The sequence below is a fragment of the Protopterus annectens genome, chromosome 10.part0 (assembly GCF_019279795.1).
Source record: "Protopterus annectens isolate FY-2018-M chromosome 10.part0, PAN1.0, whole genome shotgun sequence".
Lineage (NCBI taxonomy): Eukaryota > Metazoa > Chordata > Ceratodontiformes > Protopteridae > Protopterus > Protopterus annectens.
Window position 1 is genome coordinate 1,168,376,953 of NC_056744.1, and position 17,260 is coordinate 1,168,394,212.

The following is a 17,260-nucleotide window of genomic DNA, read 5'->3' on the forward strand; positions in this document are numbered from 1 at the left end:
CCAAAAGCACCACAACCTACCCTGCTATCACTCTCCAGAATAAGTTCACAGTCTCCTATCCCTCACTCCCACTGAATCTGTATCTTACCATAATAACCTACTCACACACCCAAACATATTGGTAAAACCTAAAATTATTCTCCTTTCCTTTGATCACTTCTTTTACTCTATATATCTGCAACTAATATTTCTATGCAGTAGCAATGCTAAGTCAACTTAAGCTACTTGTCATATTTCTTACTCTCTCACACATGACAAGTTAGCATACTATGTTCAATCCAAGAGCCATTAACTTCAACCAAACCACAAATTAACTCCAAACATGCGCCTTTCCCATTATCACCTAGCCCATATGTTATCTCTTACATTCACCTTCTCAAACACACCAATATTAAACTCTTAACCCCTCACTTAATCAAAAACACAAAATTCAAATGCAGTTAGAAACTATAACCCAAAATACACGCAACACCTTTACCTGACTAAAAATGCTTTTTATTTTAGGCAGGAATGTTATTTTCAGTTACAGGGTACTGCTGTGGGAGCCTCTTTTGCTCCTATATATGCTGATTGGTTTATGGGATATGTTGAGAAATTTTTGATATATGATGTCAGTCATAGCATTTATATTGACTCTATTGATATTTGGTGTCACCATTTTTGTGAGTGCTGATTTGTTTGTACATATGATTTGGAATTTTTGTTAGAATGTTCAATATCTTAATGATAATAAGTGGGGTCATAAAAGGAGATATTGCCAGCCCAGCTATCTGGAATTTTATAAATAATTATGTGTCATTTGTGAATATCAACATAATTTATATGCTTGTGTTACAAATGTATTAGAACTGTATGTTATGTGGATATCAAACTGCTGCTACAGAAGTGTATGTTGAAAAGGGTTTGTAAAGTACTGAGTTTAAAATATAATCCCAGTGTAACCCACTGCAAAAGAACAAAAGTGTACATACACTATTGTAACTGTTCAAATACATATATTTTAACAATGGAAACTGGGACAGGAGAGGTTAACTTTAGAAAAATAGCTGAAATGTAATTACTTTATGGGCATGTAATAAAAGGATGTTATCTTTAAGTTTCATTGCACTAACAAACACAGTGTCTAGAACTAGAAGTTTTTGTATGTCTTGGAAGTGTTTTATTGTTTTATGACTTCTAGGATGTGCCTTAGATCTAAGAAAAGCCCTTGTTTATGTATTTTCACAGATAGATGCTAAATGCTACCAGCTGCATCAATATTTTTTTTCCTGGGATAGAATCAGATGATAAGAAATGATGTCATTCTGCAAGTCATCCCAGCAGTAATATATGAGATACTAATTTAAGAACTCTCTGAGAGAGACAGGTGTCTTTGACCTGGCAAAAAGATCCATTCACCACACATCTGTCATGCTCTGTAAGTAAGTCTAGGAAACATTACAATTCTCTTAGATACAGTCAGGAATATTTCAAAGCTTAATTTAGATGTTTTTCTTTATTTATTTGAGACGGTCCTGCAATGTTGTTTTAAATATTTCCTGTGATTTTGAGCTCTGGTGTTACTTTGATTATATACTGAGTATTTTCTTGTTATTTTATTATTTGTTATTAAATGTATTTAAACCTTTCATTGTGGCTGATATTTGTGAGACATATTTAAGTTCTGAGAGTACTTGCATATTTATTTGGTGACACTGTGTAGGCCACTCCTAATAGCCTTGCTTTTGGTCAAACTATCATTTGTATTGATAGTAACATTACACAGTAAGATTGGACACCCTTTGTTAAGGGCCTTAAAGTAGCTGCTAATGAGTCGGCTGATGGCAGTAATAACTACATTATAGCCTGTGCAGAAGGGTGCATAGTTAGTAAAACTGTGCCAGCCTTTCCCAGGTGTGTGAGTGGATACAAATCAAACTTCAAAGAGTGTGTGTGTGTTAGCTACTTGGGCAAGGACACAAAGCACTGGTTGGACAAGAGAGGGTGCTGGAGACCACTCAGCCGAGATCTCAACTCTATAGCTGTGCCAGTGGGGAGCCTTACTGGAGATTTGGAGAAACAGAGGAAAAAACAGCCCTGAACTGACTGTGGTCTCTGTGTTCTCTTAAGGGAAATTGCATTTGATGCAAAGAGCTGCATCAGGAAATACTGTGTGTGTACTTGTCATCTTCCCAATGTACATCTCCCACTGGTGCTAGTGGTGAGGATTGGGGCTCCTTGCTAACTGGTCCGATGGTGGGGTGTCACACTTTTAATTATGATACTTCCAAAATTTAATTTTTGGATTATTGGTTGAAAAAAAGTTGGATGGAACTGTTAAAACTTCCTTATACAGGAAGGAGTTCCATAAAAATTCCTTACTACTGGCATCTGGTTGTCATCCTAGACATATAATTAATGACATTTTTTATCACAGTATTATAGGGTGGAGAGAATTTGTTCTGAATTGAAAGACTTTAGTAATGCTAGTCTAGATTTAATAATAATGGTCATGATACTAAAATATTACAACAGGTTTTGGATAATACTAAGTCAGGGGATGGATTATTAAAATATCAAGATAAGAATGACTAAGGTTGGTTACCACCTTTGGGAGTAATGTTAGTTCTTTTTTACAGATTGTTCGCAATCATTGGTTTATTTTAAAGATGGACAAAGATTTATTGGAAATTCCACATGACAAATTGTTCTTTTTCTAATAGACATGGTAAAACTATAGGAAATTATTTTAGTCATTACAAAAGTGGGTTGAATATAGTACATAAAATGCAAGTCACATTGGATGGCAAGGTTTTAAAGGGGTCGTTATTTTCAAAAGTAAGGAATTTATATCAATGAACAGCCTCTTAAAGTGCCCTTAGCCTACACTCCTTTAAATAGCATTTAATATTAATCTTTTTTCTCTATCTGATTTTTGTAGTCCTCCCTCTCTACTTTCTAAAACATGTTCAAGAATAGCAAATGTAAATTTCTTAAAATGTTTACATAAAATAGAATGTACAGAGCATTGTCCACATCCTTGGATTTTAATGCATAAATATATTCCCTTATTCTCTGTCTAAAGCTCCTGGTAATCATCACTACATAAAAACTTGTACAACCAGAACAAAGAGCAATATAAACTACTCCTATTGTACTATAGTTGAATCTACAAGGTGCTTTTATGGTACGTGAAATATGACCTAAACATATAAATGTCCCTTCATGAATAAACCTACAAACATTACATTTCTAAATGCCTGAAGGTTTGGTAGTAACAAGGGGTTCAATTTTAGTTGCGTCATGCTGTAACATAAATGTAATACACTTGTCTTTCTTATAAACAAACTTAGGACATTCACCTAATACTGGCCCTAAATCTTGATTACCAGAAATAATCTTCCAATTATTCTGAATAATCCTTGGTCCATGGTCCTGGCATATGCCTACTCACCAAAGATTGTGTTGATCAGCATGTCAGGGACCAAAACTGGCAGGGCTTTATCTGGAATTTGAATGCTGTGGGGGGGGGGGTCATAATAAGTCCCTACTACTGCTATGCTGTCTCAGGGAAATGCAGAAGACTTGGGACATCACAGTGGATAAGCCAACACTAGAGGGTGGACCACCAAGACTGAAGCAGCTGATGGAGGTTGAGGAGTTTTTGGTGTCAGTCACTGTATAGGAGGACCAACCCCTCATACCAGGCAGTAGCTTGGATGTAGGTTTGGGCCTGGTGTCTACTGCCTGTGTGACAAGAGATGATGTAGCAGGTCAATATTAACCATGGTCTAATAGTCAGATGCAAATGCATGCATACAGTGGAATGGGTATGAGTACTGGCAACCTGCACCTTTGTCCTGGAGGAACCTCTGGTCATCATGTACATATGCAACCTCCTTCCCAACAAGTATGTGTTGCAAAGTATTGTAAAGTAGTGTTTAACAAGAGTCCCAGAAGGATAGTACAACCATAATGCTGTGGGCTGACAGTGGTGTCATGCATTTCATGCATTCATAGGTTCCACAGGTGGGGACCCCAACAAAGCAGGGCAACAGAACGCTGACATCAGCAGGCCCGCTACAGCTGATGATGTTAGCAATTTGCTGATGACATGGACAGATGAAACAGTGGCACATTCTGCGACAGTCTTGGGGGGACAAACACCCACGTCCTTAGGTACAGAGGCATCTTTGGAAAACTCTGCTGAGCACATAGCCTCACCAGAGCATGTTCTATGACCTGAAGGTGATTATCTCATGTGCATTCCTCCTTTGTCTCCACTAGCCAATCTCCATTAAGCACACTGCCTCTGATGTGGGTATGACCACCACAGGTAAGAGATGCAGGGGAGTTTGATACCATCATAGTAGCGAATATGCTGCCTCCATGGGTACATCCATGTGACAGGCTATGACTGTCCCCAGTCTGGTTCATTAACTGTGAATGCAAAAATGCCAAATCAGTCAGAGGGCATATAAGCAGAGGAAGTAAATAGCAATGGATGGTTCCAGAAATGAAAATACACATTTTAAGATGTTGTTGGATGATGTTGATTTGCAGAAGAAATTTTAAATTAAGACAGCAAAGAAATTACATATTTTTTCAAGAGGGTCTCACAAATGCTTGAGCAAGTTGGAATACTAATGTATAATACTGAACTTGAATGTGCTAAGCCATCTAAGATCACAAGTCTAACAAAAATGAACTGTTTTTCAAGGACTTAAGACAACAGTACATACATTGGATAAAGAATAAACTAGCCTGATTTTACATCTTGAAAGATGTAAGAGAAGTCAATTTCAGACTAAAGCTGACATTGCACATTTACAGGGGGAGAAGGAAGAAAGGTAGCAGGAGCTGCCAGTGGTTGCTGATGGACTGTTTGATCTAAAACTTAAGTGTCGGAATGTGCAAGATGAGAGTGAGTTAGACAGGGCAAAAGTGTAAGAAACTAAATACAAAGTCAAGGACTACTGCTCACAACCACCGAATGACCCATCTTATACAGCAAAAGAAATATGATAATGTAAATAAAGGTAAACAGTTGGAGCTTACTAGTGAGGAACTCAAAAAGGCTATATGTAAATAATACAGAGATGCAATAACCATGACTTAAATGCACATTGTCAGGATATCCAGGAGCTGGAGCAAAAGTACAGAAAGAAGTAAAGCCTTGGTAATGTGTCACAGGAAGGAAGAGAGAGAAGGTTGTAAGTTGCATTACAAGATGATGATGTTATTCTCAAGCTAACTGTTAATTTTATACATCTAGAAATGAAGATAAAATCCAAAGTGAAAATTTGGAGGAAGCAAGTAGCAAATTAAAAAAATGTTTTAACTTTTGTTTTTCATCCAAGGTGAAAACAAGAAACTCATACTCCTTTCAAAAACAATGAAAATAATTAATCAGATAAATGAGAAACAATAATCTTCTGAGGCAGAGAGAGAGGTTACTGATATAAAAACAGTAGAGACATTCCGAGTATGAAAGCCATTAAAGGAGCTGAATAGAACAGCACTGATGGACATACTAGTGTACCTGGTGTGATCACAAAACAAACTGAGGCAAAAACTTCAGAAACAAAACTGACTGTACAGAGTGCATCAGCTGTACTTAATGTTAAATGCAGTCCAGTCATGGAGTCTAAACCAACAGTCTTACTGCCTGTGTCTGACGTTGTTCTCAGGATATCCTACAGGTATCAAAGTCTCAATATAAAAAAGTAAAAGGAACAAAAATAGTCATGGCCACCTTAACATTATACAACAGGAAAATGAAAGTCTTTGTGTAATAGAAAATTCAGCAAATGCACAAGTGGCTGAGAAACAGTTCCTAGAATAAAATGACAAGAGTGCCAAGCAGCATGATGTTGGGGAAACTGTTATGTAAGGAAGATGAAAATTTAGCCAAGCAAGTAGCTCCTATGGGGGTCTTATGTTGCAGCAGAGACAGCTGCACACTAAAGTTTGAATTGGAAAATAAAATTGCACAGCTGTGCCAGTACCTGGAAAAGAAAGAAAAACTAGACAGCAGAAAATCTTAAACCAGAATTAGTTTCAGTAAAATTCCTAGACAAAGACTAAGCAATGGAAACTGACAATGCATTTAAATATGAACTCTTTGGTGCAAATTAGGTAAACACAAGTAGCGGGTCTGCACCACATGGTATCTCAGTAAAATGCAATTAGAAGTTGTAAAACTTTATGCAAAATAAGACATGATGTGGCTGGTTCTGATGTTAAGCAAGAAAATAAAGTACAGATATGGGATCGAGGGTCTGCAGCACATGAGATGTGGATAGGATTAAACTAATTAAACTGAGTATTTTTCATGATGGAAGTAACTGAGGCCTGTCACATCATATTGTGCAAGGGGGGATTAATGCCAAAACTGAAACCAGAGCCAATGTTCTCAACCTACTAATAAAAGGTGTAAGAGAAGGTTAATGTATTGAATAAATCAGTAGTCCAGATAGGATACTCTGTAGAAAAGAGGACTTTGTATGGACTAAGATGGCTATGGTGTCATGCCTGTTCCTAGGCTTGATATTTTGCCAGATATTGTTGTAGCTGGCATAATGATTGAAGAAAGATATCCCTTTTCATTGAGATTTTGGGTCTGTGGAGGTGCGATTTGTTCAGCCAATGTCACTCATGCACACACCACAGAGCATTTCTACAAACTATGAAGTTGCTACAAGTACAATGAGCAGGGTTTTGTGGGGCTGTGATGGTGCTCCATATGGACATGGGGGGTGGGGGGCTTGCTTCCCGTAAAAATATTTTTTTTCTGTTTTTTGGGGGGTGTAGTTATGTTGACTGATGTTAAAAAATCAGTGAAGCATAAGTCATTGTAGGGTGACTTTTTAAAATGTAAGCAAACCAATTACATGAGCCAGCTCTCTGATATGGAGAGTCAAATCCTAACTGCGTGCCAGTAACTAGGCTTTAATTAGTATCCCTACTACTGGAATGAACTGGATGAGAAGGCAGGACTCAGCAACTGCTGATGGCTTTCCAGCTTTGAGGGATAGCAATGCAAGGAGATCTCATCTGGGGTGGGCCTCCTGGTGAAGATCCACAAGTCCTGTACACCATTAGCTGATTATGGACAAACAAAGGTCATACCAAGACATTGTTGGTGCATGTGGTAGCATGTAGTTGGTGTGCACAAAGACTTTATTGGAATCATATAGTGCCTGGTGTCATTTCCCCCATAGCTGGCTCATATAGTGCCCGGTGCCATTCCCCATAGCTGGCTCATGTAGTGCCTGGAGCCATTCCCCAATCTTCTACCCCTCTACAGTTAAGTTGAGGAGAAAAAAGGCTACTTCTGCTTTTAAAACTATAGCAAGCGGCTTGCTACTATTTATACTACACACAAGGCACTGAAGCATTTCAGTACAGCAATGCTGACTAGAAAAGTAGCATCAAAACTAATTTCTTTACTGGCAGGGTGGCTGCCCCTTCACCTCACCTTATCTACACTACTGCTTTGTTGTTGTCATCATTCCACATCACGGCTTAACCTTGTAATGGGTAGAGAAGGGCTTGTGCAAGATACCAAAAAAGAAAAAAAAATCATCACCCCAGAATGATGATCATCTGGCTTCAAGCTCTTGTCTCTCCTTACAATAGAAGTAGGATGCAGTGATTGTGGAACTTTACTGGAAGAAAGGGATGGGATGGCTGGATGTTCAGAGAGGTGGTGCATCAAAATCATAAAGATGGAGAAACTCCAAACATTTAACATATATAGCTGTGGCAGAGAGGGACATGACAGAAACCTTTAAGTAGGATGAGTGACTCGATATTTAAAAAAGTAGAAATCACAAGAACAAAAAAAGTTAAATTTTGAGATGCAACATGTCAAATTCAGCATTTAATTGAAGAAGTAATTTCCATCTGCTTTTTTTTTGTGCTGTTTATTTTTTGTTGTTTTTTTTTCTGGATGCCTCTTTGATGTACTCCTTCCTACTTCCCTGTGATATGTAAGAGACAAGAACTAGTTGGCCATCATCTTATGTAGTTTTTTTTTTTTTTACTGCCTATAGCCCCACTCTGGTGATTGCAATCATGCTTGCATTCGTGAAAGTCTGCCACATGTTCTACCTTTCTGTCAAATAAATGAACGCTTCTGTAGTTCTGCTCTCCCACTGGAGGATACTGTACATGCAGCTTGGTAGATTCAAGCACGTCTTAGCTAGTAAGCTATACTATACATTTATGACATCAGTGGATGTAACTTAGCCTTTTTGGAGTTCCAACCAATTTGGCCCCAGTCTTAAACAACCGTATTGTTCGGCTTTATTATGCCAGCTGTGTACATCTGCAAACAATGGATGTGGTTAATGCTAATTGCTCTAGCAAATGTGTTTGTATATAAAGTGACCAAGTCTTCTTCACAGAGTATTGAAATTCCTCGGAGGCTGACTTTTAGTACATTACTTCATGCAGTAAAAAAGGACCCAGAACAGATCCCTGGGGAACCTACACTGCAGTGTTTGGGCTGGACAGGGATTGGTTATTCTTTACTCTAAATATCATTTTGCTGAAATAACTTTGTGCTGATTAATTTTGAGGCTAGTATAACAAAGTCTAGAGGTTATTTTCTTTTTATGTTGGACTTAGTCAAAGGCTTTAAAAAATTAATGAATTTCTTACCAGGCAGTTCACCCTTTTTCCATATTTGATAAGATAATTGGTATATGAAATCATGGCTGCTAAGGTGCTATGACCTTAGCAGAAGTACCAGCAGTTCTTGTTGAGGTAAACATAGCTACTGAGGCAGGTGTTAAGCTAAGTAACTATAGCTCTCTCAAGGATCTTTCAGGCTTCTTCAAGGAGAAGGAATAGTGCATGGAAACTAACTTCAATATTAGGGCCTTTTTTAGGGGGGGTAGCAGTGTTTGAAGAGGTTGGTAGCCTCCCTTATTTGCCATGTGTATTGTGTTTAATTAATGTTATTTTGTGACTTAATAAAATATTTAATTTTTATTTATTTATTTATATTTGTTTAACAGGGTGGTGCACTGATCTTGATGAATGATTTGTGGACACAGCGTGAGTGACTAGGATCACATAAGAAATTAATAAAAGTATTTACAAATACAAAGATATGCTAAACAAATTAAGAAACATTATAATCTCTCTCTCTCTCTCTATATATATATATATATATATATATATATATATATATATATATATATTTGTGTGTGTGTGTGTGTGTATATATATATATATATATATATATATATATATATATATATATATATATATATATAAAGAATACGCTGCAACATTTAGATAAATCAATGTGGGTGACAGCAACTAAGCTGTATGAAGCTTTAGATGGAAATGATATTGTAAAGGAAAAATGAAATGTATACAGAAGAGAGAGGAGAGGAGCATCAACCACCACAGCAGTGTGTCGTGGCTGAGAAAAAAGTGATTGGGCGGAATGTCAAGGAAGTAATATGTTTCCAAGAAGTGCATTTTCTCCTGTGAAAGAGACAGCATGGACGGACTACTGAACATATATACAAAAACATTGCGAATACTTGGAGCTGATGGTATTGAGGTTCTGCTTGCTTATGGGGTTGCCATGGTGCCTACTAACCAATGGGTGGTTGAAATGTGAAGTAGAATGAAGAGCTGGGTGGCCAAGCAGGAAATGTACCTCAGAAAATGGATGCAGTGCTGGACAAGGTTCAAAGAAATAATGTGAGATTGACTACAGTGTCAGAAGGAAAGAGGCAGTAGATTTATTTGGACTTTATAACACCTAAGATGTTTCAGTTGACAGATTTTATGAAATCTTCAGTAAAAGTTGAGAAACTGTGTTGATTTTCTTGAAATGTGTCAGAGACCCTGTGGTAATTCCAAAAGTATTTTATGCAGTTTGTGATTACATATGAGAAGAAATAGATATTGCGGCAGTTATGGTAGTCAAGAAATTTTCTGTAGAGGGTGAAATGGATTCTATGAATCATAATTACTTGGACGCAACTTTCAGGCAGAGAATGCGATTTATGGACACTATTAAGAATGAAAACTTTGCCAATGGCTTTGCATCTGTTTATTTTGGGAGTACTAACTTTTACTAATGATGTAATGGGGACTGGATGTATGATATTTATAAATGTGGGTGACTCAGTGGAAGTTTGTTTGTTTATTTATTTATTTATTTATTGTTGAAAAAGAAACAGAGCAAAATCCCACCAGAGGAACAAATGCACCACCAGTGGAAACCACAAATAGAGCAGCAGCAATATTTATTCAAAAATACTGGTAGAGCAAACCAAGGCAGAGTAGTATCATGAACAAAACATTTATTGTGTTAGTGCTTTCATGGCCACCATTGTCGCTTCATCAGACATTTCAATACACACTTCCATACTAAAATTTAAGCAGCCCTGGACCAATAAAAATGCAGTTGCAATCAATCAATTAGCTATTTAACGAATTAATCTAGAACTTGATTTAAAAAGGTGCAAAAAACGTTTAGACAAATGTACATAATTCATTTTAAAAAGATTTTCAATAACAAAGAATATGAATAAATAAAAAGATATATAGAAAATATATATAAAAAGTATAAACATATATGTGTGTAAAAAATCAACTCATCATAAATTTTATTATCTAAAAGTTCTGTTCTTTAGAACAGGTTTAATACAAATGTTATCATTCAGGCCTTTACCTTATCCTTATAATCCATCTTAACTCTGAAGTTTCTGCTTTATTTTCAATGTCCCCCCTACGAATATCCTCATACACTATTTCGAGGACCATAAATTTAAAATTGTGTACGGTGCCATGAGTTGCAATGTGCTTAACCAAAGCATTAGTACATATGGAATTATTAATACTATATATGTCTTCCCTCACTCTGTCTCGGAGACGATGGTCAGTCTTGCCAATATAAAACTATGGCAGACTTGGCATAAAGCTAAGTAAACAATGTGCAGGGTATCACAATTAGCTCTGGCATGACATTTCAGAAGTTTTCCTGTATCAGGATGCAAAAACTCACTAGAGCCGTCTATATACTTGCACCAGTTGCATTTAGAGCAAGGAAAGGTACCGTGGGTGATATGATCATTATTATGGGTAGTGGTTTTAGGGTAACATAACATCCGCTTTAGATTTTTCTTATTTTTATAAACAAACTTCGGTTTAGTTCCTACAATAGAAATAATATCCTTATCAGTAGTAAGGATTTGCCAATTGTTTTTTATGACATTCTCAATTTTTCGTATATTACTGGAATGGGTAACAGATACCTTCAAACAATTCACTTTCTTCCTTTGTGCTGATGATCTATCCCAAGGACCATCAGAATAATAGGGCTTACCTTCCTTGTCAAGCAAACACATTGCACTTTTCAAAGCAGCGCCTACTTCATATTTGCTATAGCCTCTCTCCTGAAACCTAATCAATAAGGAATTAGTCTCCTTAGCAAAATCTGTATCACTGACATTTAGTCTCTAGGCCCGTAGACCTTGACTCCTAACTATGTTATGATGGATATGTGGGGGGGTGCATACTCTTCCTGTGTAGATAGTTGTTTCTGTAACAACTTTTACAATATGTTCTGGTAGAAAAAGAGTGATTGCCCATTCTAAAGACAGTCACATCCAAAATTTAATAGCTTCTACAGAATAGTTCAAAGTGAACTTTCGGAAGGTGTGGTTGATTTTAAGTACTCGTGGAACCTACAAAGTGAATTTTCATCACCTTCCCATAGCAAAAAGAGATTGTCTACAAATCTCCGGTAAAAATCCACTTCCTTAAATGTTATAAAAATAAAGTTATTCTCCCAGTGTGCCATCACAATATTGGCATAGCTATTGGCACTTGAGGTGCCCATAGCTACACCCTTTTGTTGCCAATATATCAATCCATTAAAGATGAAAATATTATTTTCAAGAATGACTTCCATGAATAGACATAGTAGTTCAATGAAAGCTCCATTGAAATTACTGTTATCACATAAATATTCCTTCAATAAATCAATACCAATGTCATTAGGTATACATGTAAATAAAGATTGTACATCTAAAGTTACAAGTATATAAGGATCACAGTTTCTGTGTCCAACAAAAGCAAAGAGGTCATTCAGGAAATTCTTAGTATCAGTCAGCACACATTGATTATTACTGAGTACACTTTTCAATTGCTTTTCAACGAAGATGGAAATATTTCCAATGCACCATCCTCTACCAGACACAGTGGGTCTAAGGGGTGGCTTATAAGTATTTTTGTGAACTTTGGGCAACCCTTGTAAGCTGGGGATGGTGGGTTTATCACACAGGTATATAAGAACTAGGTTTTCTAAATGGCTTAAAATGCCTATTGTCACATTCATTAACGTTCAATTTAAATTGCATTTTCAGCATAACATTGCATGTAAAAAGCTTTCAATCGACAACGCAGTCAGTAATGTCAGTCAGTTGGGTCGGTATAAAATTCATACCTTTATTTAATAAAGATGTTTCTTCGATCGATAGAATATAAGAAGATATGTTCCAAATTTGGGAGTTGTCGGCTTCTGCCACATTTTTTTCAAAGTTTGATTCTCTGTCATGTCTATATTCAATTTCGTCTTGGTCCTGCCTCTGCTGTTCGAATGTCTTTTAGCAGGTGAGTTGATGGGAAAAGGGAAAGAGAAGCCACTCCTATTCAAGACTGTGGTTCCATGTTGTAGTTCAGGACCAAAGTTATTACTGAATTGAAAACTAGATCTTCCGACTGTTGTATTACCTGACGTCATTTTATGCATAGTGCCTGCATTGACTGTGGTTGTAATTAAAGTCGTTGTACAAGCAGGGACTTCAGAAGAAACTTGTGTTATGGGAGTCACAGCCTCATTGCGATTCATGCTTGTTGCCTGTTATCTATCAGTTGATTTTGCCCAGGCAAAGACCCGCCCAGTAGCAAAATCAATTGAATCTCTATCTAATTTCTTCTGCTTTTGCAAAAGCAGTTTGCGTTCAAAGGCTGCTACAGAGTCAAGGATGTAACATAATTTAGTATCAAGTAATTCAAAAGGTAGTTCTCATACAATTCATTCTGCATAATAGAGGCCAGCCGTAGCAGTCTTTCTTCCTCTGGTTTAAAAAAATCATTAAGTAACCACATATAGTTATAGCTCAATTCTAAATTGAGCTTTTGCCATCTAACTAATAGTTTTTTATGCAATTCACCATAGGTAGGCATTTTTTAAATTCTTAAGCCTCTAGGTACCACATGAAGCTCAAGGCAAGCCTTGCATTGGTAACGTTGGAACTGGAGGTGTTTTAACTTATATAAGCAGTCCTCAAGTTGGAACAAGCCTTTTCCCATGGAAGGAACATCAAATTCATTACTTTGTTCAGAATCTGCAAGGTTAGAGGCTTTATAGCCTAATAAAGGATTCTTAGAGGTATTTAAAAACTGTGTAAACCTTACATTTCTAGTAACAGTCCCACATCTTTCCTCATCAAGAGCATAGGGCAGTTCAGTGGTATTAACAAGTCCTTTAGCCATGGTAACCTATGATTTTGAAAAAGTAAATGAAGAAGAAACAGAGCAAAATCCCACCAGAGAAACAAATGCACGACCAGTGGAAACCACAAATAGAGCAGCAGCAATAATTATCCAACAATACTGGAAGAGCAAACCAAGGCAGAGTAGTATCATGAACAAAACATTTATTGTGTTAATGCTTTCACCGCCACCATTGCCGCTTCATCAGACATTTCAATACACACTTCCATACTAAAATTTAAGCAGCCCTGGACCAATAAAAATGCAGTTGCAATCAATCAATTAGCTATTTAACTAATTAATCTAGAACTTGATTTAAAAAGGTGCAAAGCGCATTTAGACAAATGTATATAATTTGTTATAAAAAGATTTTCAACAACAAAGAATATGAATAAATAACATATACAGAAAATATATGTAAAAGATATAAACATATATGTGTGTAAAAAATCAACTCTTCATAAATTTTATTACCTAAAAGTCCTGTTCTTTAGAACAGGTTTAATATAAATTTTATCATTCAGGCCTTTACCTTTGTTGCCCCTCATCCTTATAATCCATCTTAACTCCGAAGTTTCTACTTTATTTTCAGTGAACCCTACGAATATCCTCATACACTACTCCGAGGACCATAAATTTAAAATTGTGTATGGTGCCATTTGTTGCAATGTGTTTAGCCAAAGCATTAGTACATATGGAATTATTAATACGATATATGTGCTCCCTCACTCTGTCTTGGACATGACGACCAGTCTTGCTAATATAAAAACTATGGCAGACTTGGCATACAGCTAAGTAAACAATGTGCAGGGTATCACAATTAGCTCTGGCATGACATTTCAAAAGGTTTCCTGTATCAGGATGCAAAAAGTCACTAGAGCTGTCTATATAATTGCACCAGTTGCATTTAGAGCAATGGATTGATGTATTGGCAACAAAACGGCCAGTAGTTATGCCGATATTGTGATGGCATACTGGGAGAACAACCTTATTCTTTAAAAATTCAGGGAAGTGGCTTTTTACCAGAGATTTGTAGACAATCTCTTTTTTCTATGGGAAAGTGATGAAAATTCACTTTGTAGGTTCCATGAGTATTTAAATTCAACCACCCCCTTCCTAAAGTTCACTGTGATACCCATGCCCTGGCCCAGCAATCAAGGAGCCTCAATCCTCACCATTAACACCAGAGAGGTCATCTCATATAAGAGGAAAGGATAAATACACACAGTAAAGTATAATTTCCCTTAAGTGCACACAGAGATCACAGTCAGTCTGGGGATGGTTGCTCCCTTGCTCCCCAGGTCCCCAATAAGACTCCCCATTAGCACAGCTATAGGGTCCAGATCTCAGCCTAGCTGGCAAGCTAACCTCCAGTACCTTGTCTGTTCAACCAGTGATTCGTGCCCCTGCCCAAGTAGCTGACACACACACACACACACACACACACACACACACACACACACACACACACACACACACACACACTTTGAGATATGTATTTATACAACTTCGCAAACACTCCTGGGAAAGGCTGACACAGATTATCCAGCTGTGCTCTTTTACCCAGACTATATGGCAGTAATCACTGCCACCACCAGCTAATAATTATCAGCTACCCAAAGGCCCTTAAAAGGGTGTCCAATTATTACTGTGCAATATTATTATCCAATAGTAATGTAACTTAAGCAATCTTAAGGCTTTGGAAGGGCTTATTACAGGATCACTTATAAGCATGCAATGTAGTCTAGAGCTTACTTATCTCTACACAAACCAGCCACAGTTGAAAAGTGTTTAAAATATTTAATAATAAAGACACAAGACAATACTACTACACCACATTGCTATTCAAGAGTTCAGAGATCACACAGAAACTTAAAATAATTCAGTGGTACAGTTCTGACATAACAGAAAAACACTTAGTCTAATCTTTATAGTCCTAGCTATTTCTACAAGAAAACATACTTCTAAAATAGCTTACTTAAGAGCATAGACAGTACTGAGCTGGATAGTCAAGATCAAAATGCTTAATAATCTCTGGTTCTCACTGCTTAAATTGAAACTGCAGTTCTGATAAAACATTAGATCATTTGTTTACACTTTCCTGGTTCCCAGGCCACACCGAAACTGTATTTACATTATTTGACGCTTAGAGCAATAAAAGACATTCCATATGTAAATTCTGGTCATTAACTTTAGCCTTAAAACAATAGGCAGGATGCTTACTCCAGACTCATCGACTCCAAATTCTAACTTCAAAGGACATACAAAACATAATTTTAATTTCAAAGAACATTTGAAATGCTTGGCTTAGTTTTCCTTACGGCAGATGGCAATGTTTCTACAATCTTGAAGTTCACATTTTACAGTGTTTTTTTTTTCATTTATGAAACAAGCCTGTATTTTATATTTATATTTACAAATATCAGAATTATGTATCAAATTCTATTTGACTAGGCTGGCAGCCTTCACCCTTTCTCTACCAGTCTTCACCTCTCCACCTCTGGAGAACTCAAGCTAGTTTTTGAAGTGACCCTTGATAAATGCTGCTTGAGGGGGTTAGGTCTATCTGAATGTACCTCACCCCATTCCCTGTCTTGCGAGCCCATCTGCATTGGCATTGCTAATCCCACTGTGGTGCTGCACTGACATATATGCTTGCAACCTCAGGCTCCATCTTAGCAAATTGGAATTTTGCTGACTGGCTCTGTTTAACCATGTTAGAGGGTTGAGATCTGTCATAACAGTGAATTTTCTTCCATACAGATAAGGCTGAAGTTTGTGCAGTGGCCATACTATGGCTAGATATTCCTTTTCTACAGCTGCATAGCATTCCTCCCTGGGTTGGAGCCTACAACTGAGATAAACCACTGGGTACTCTTCCCCCTCTGAAGAAATCTGGCTAAGTACAGCCCCCACCCCAAGGTTCGAAGCATCCACTTGCACAACAACTTCTTTGCTGTAATCTGGACTGGCTAACAAAGAGGGTCCTCCCAAAGCTCCCTTAAGCTTTTGGAATGCCTGCTCAAATGCTGGGGTCCACACTACCTTATCTGACCTGTTCTTCCTTGTCAGGTCTGTGAGGGGAGCAGCTATGGTACTATAACTGGTGACAAACTTTCTGTAGTACCCTGCTTGTTCTAAAAATGCCCTCACCTGCTTTTTAGTAACAGGTGCAGGCCATGCCTGAATGGCTTCCACTTTGGCAGGGTCTGGCCTTATCGTACCACTCCCCACTCTATGTCCTAGGTAGGAGACCTCTGCCACACCCACCTGACATTTGCTCGGCTTAATGGTCAACCCTGCCATCTGTAGTCTGCCCAGCACCTCTCTGACATGCTGAAGGTGCTCTGGCCAGGAATGGATGTAGATGGCAATATCATCTAGGTAAGCAAGGGCAAACCCTCCTGCTCCTGCTAGGATATTATCTACCAGCCTCTAGAAAGTCGCTGGGGCATTCTTCATCCCAAAGGACATCTTTGTGAACTCATACAAGCCAAAAGGAGTCACAAAGGCCGATTTCTGTCTAGCACTGGGAGTCAAGGGCACCTGCCAGTAACCCTTGGTAAGATCAATGGTTGTAAGATACTTAGCCCCACCCAGCTGCTCTAGGGCCTCATCTGTCCTAGGCAAGGCTAAGCATCTGACTCTGTGTGACTATTTAATTTCCTGTAGTCCACACAGCACCTGGTGCTGACATCCTTCTTTGGCACCAGCACCACTGTGGAGGCCCAGGTACTGTTAGACTCTA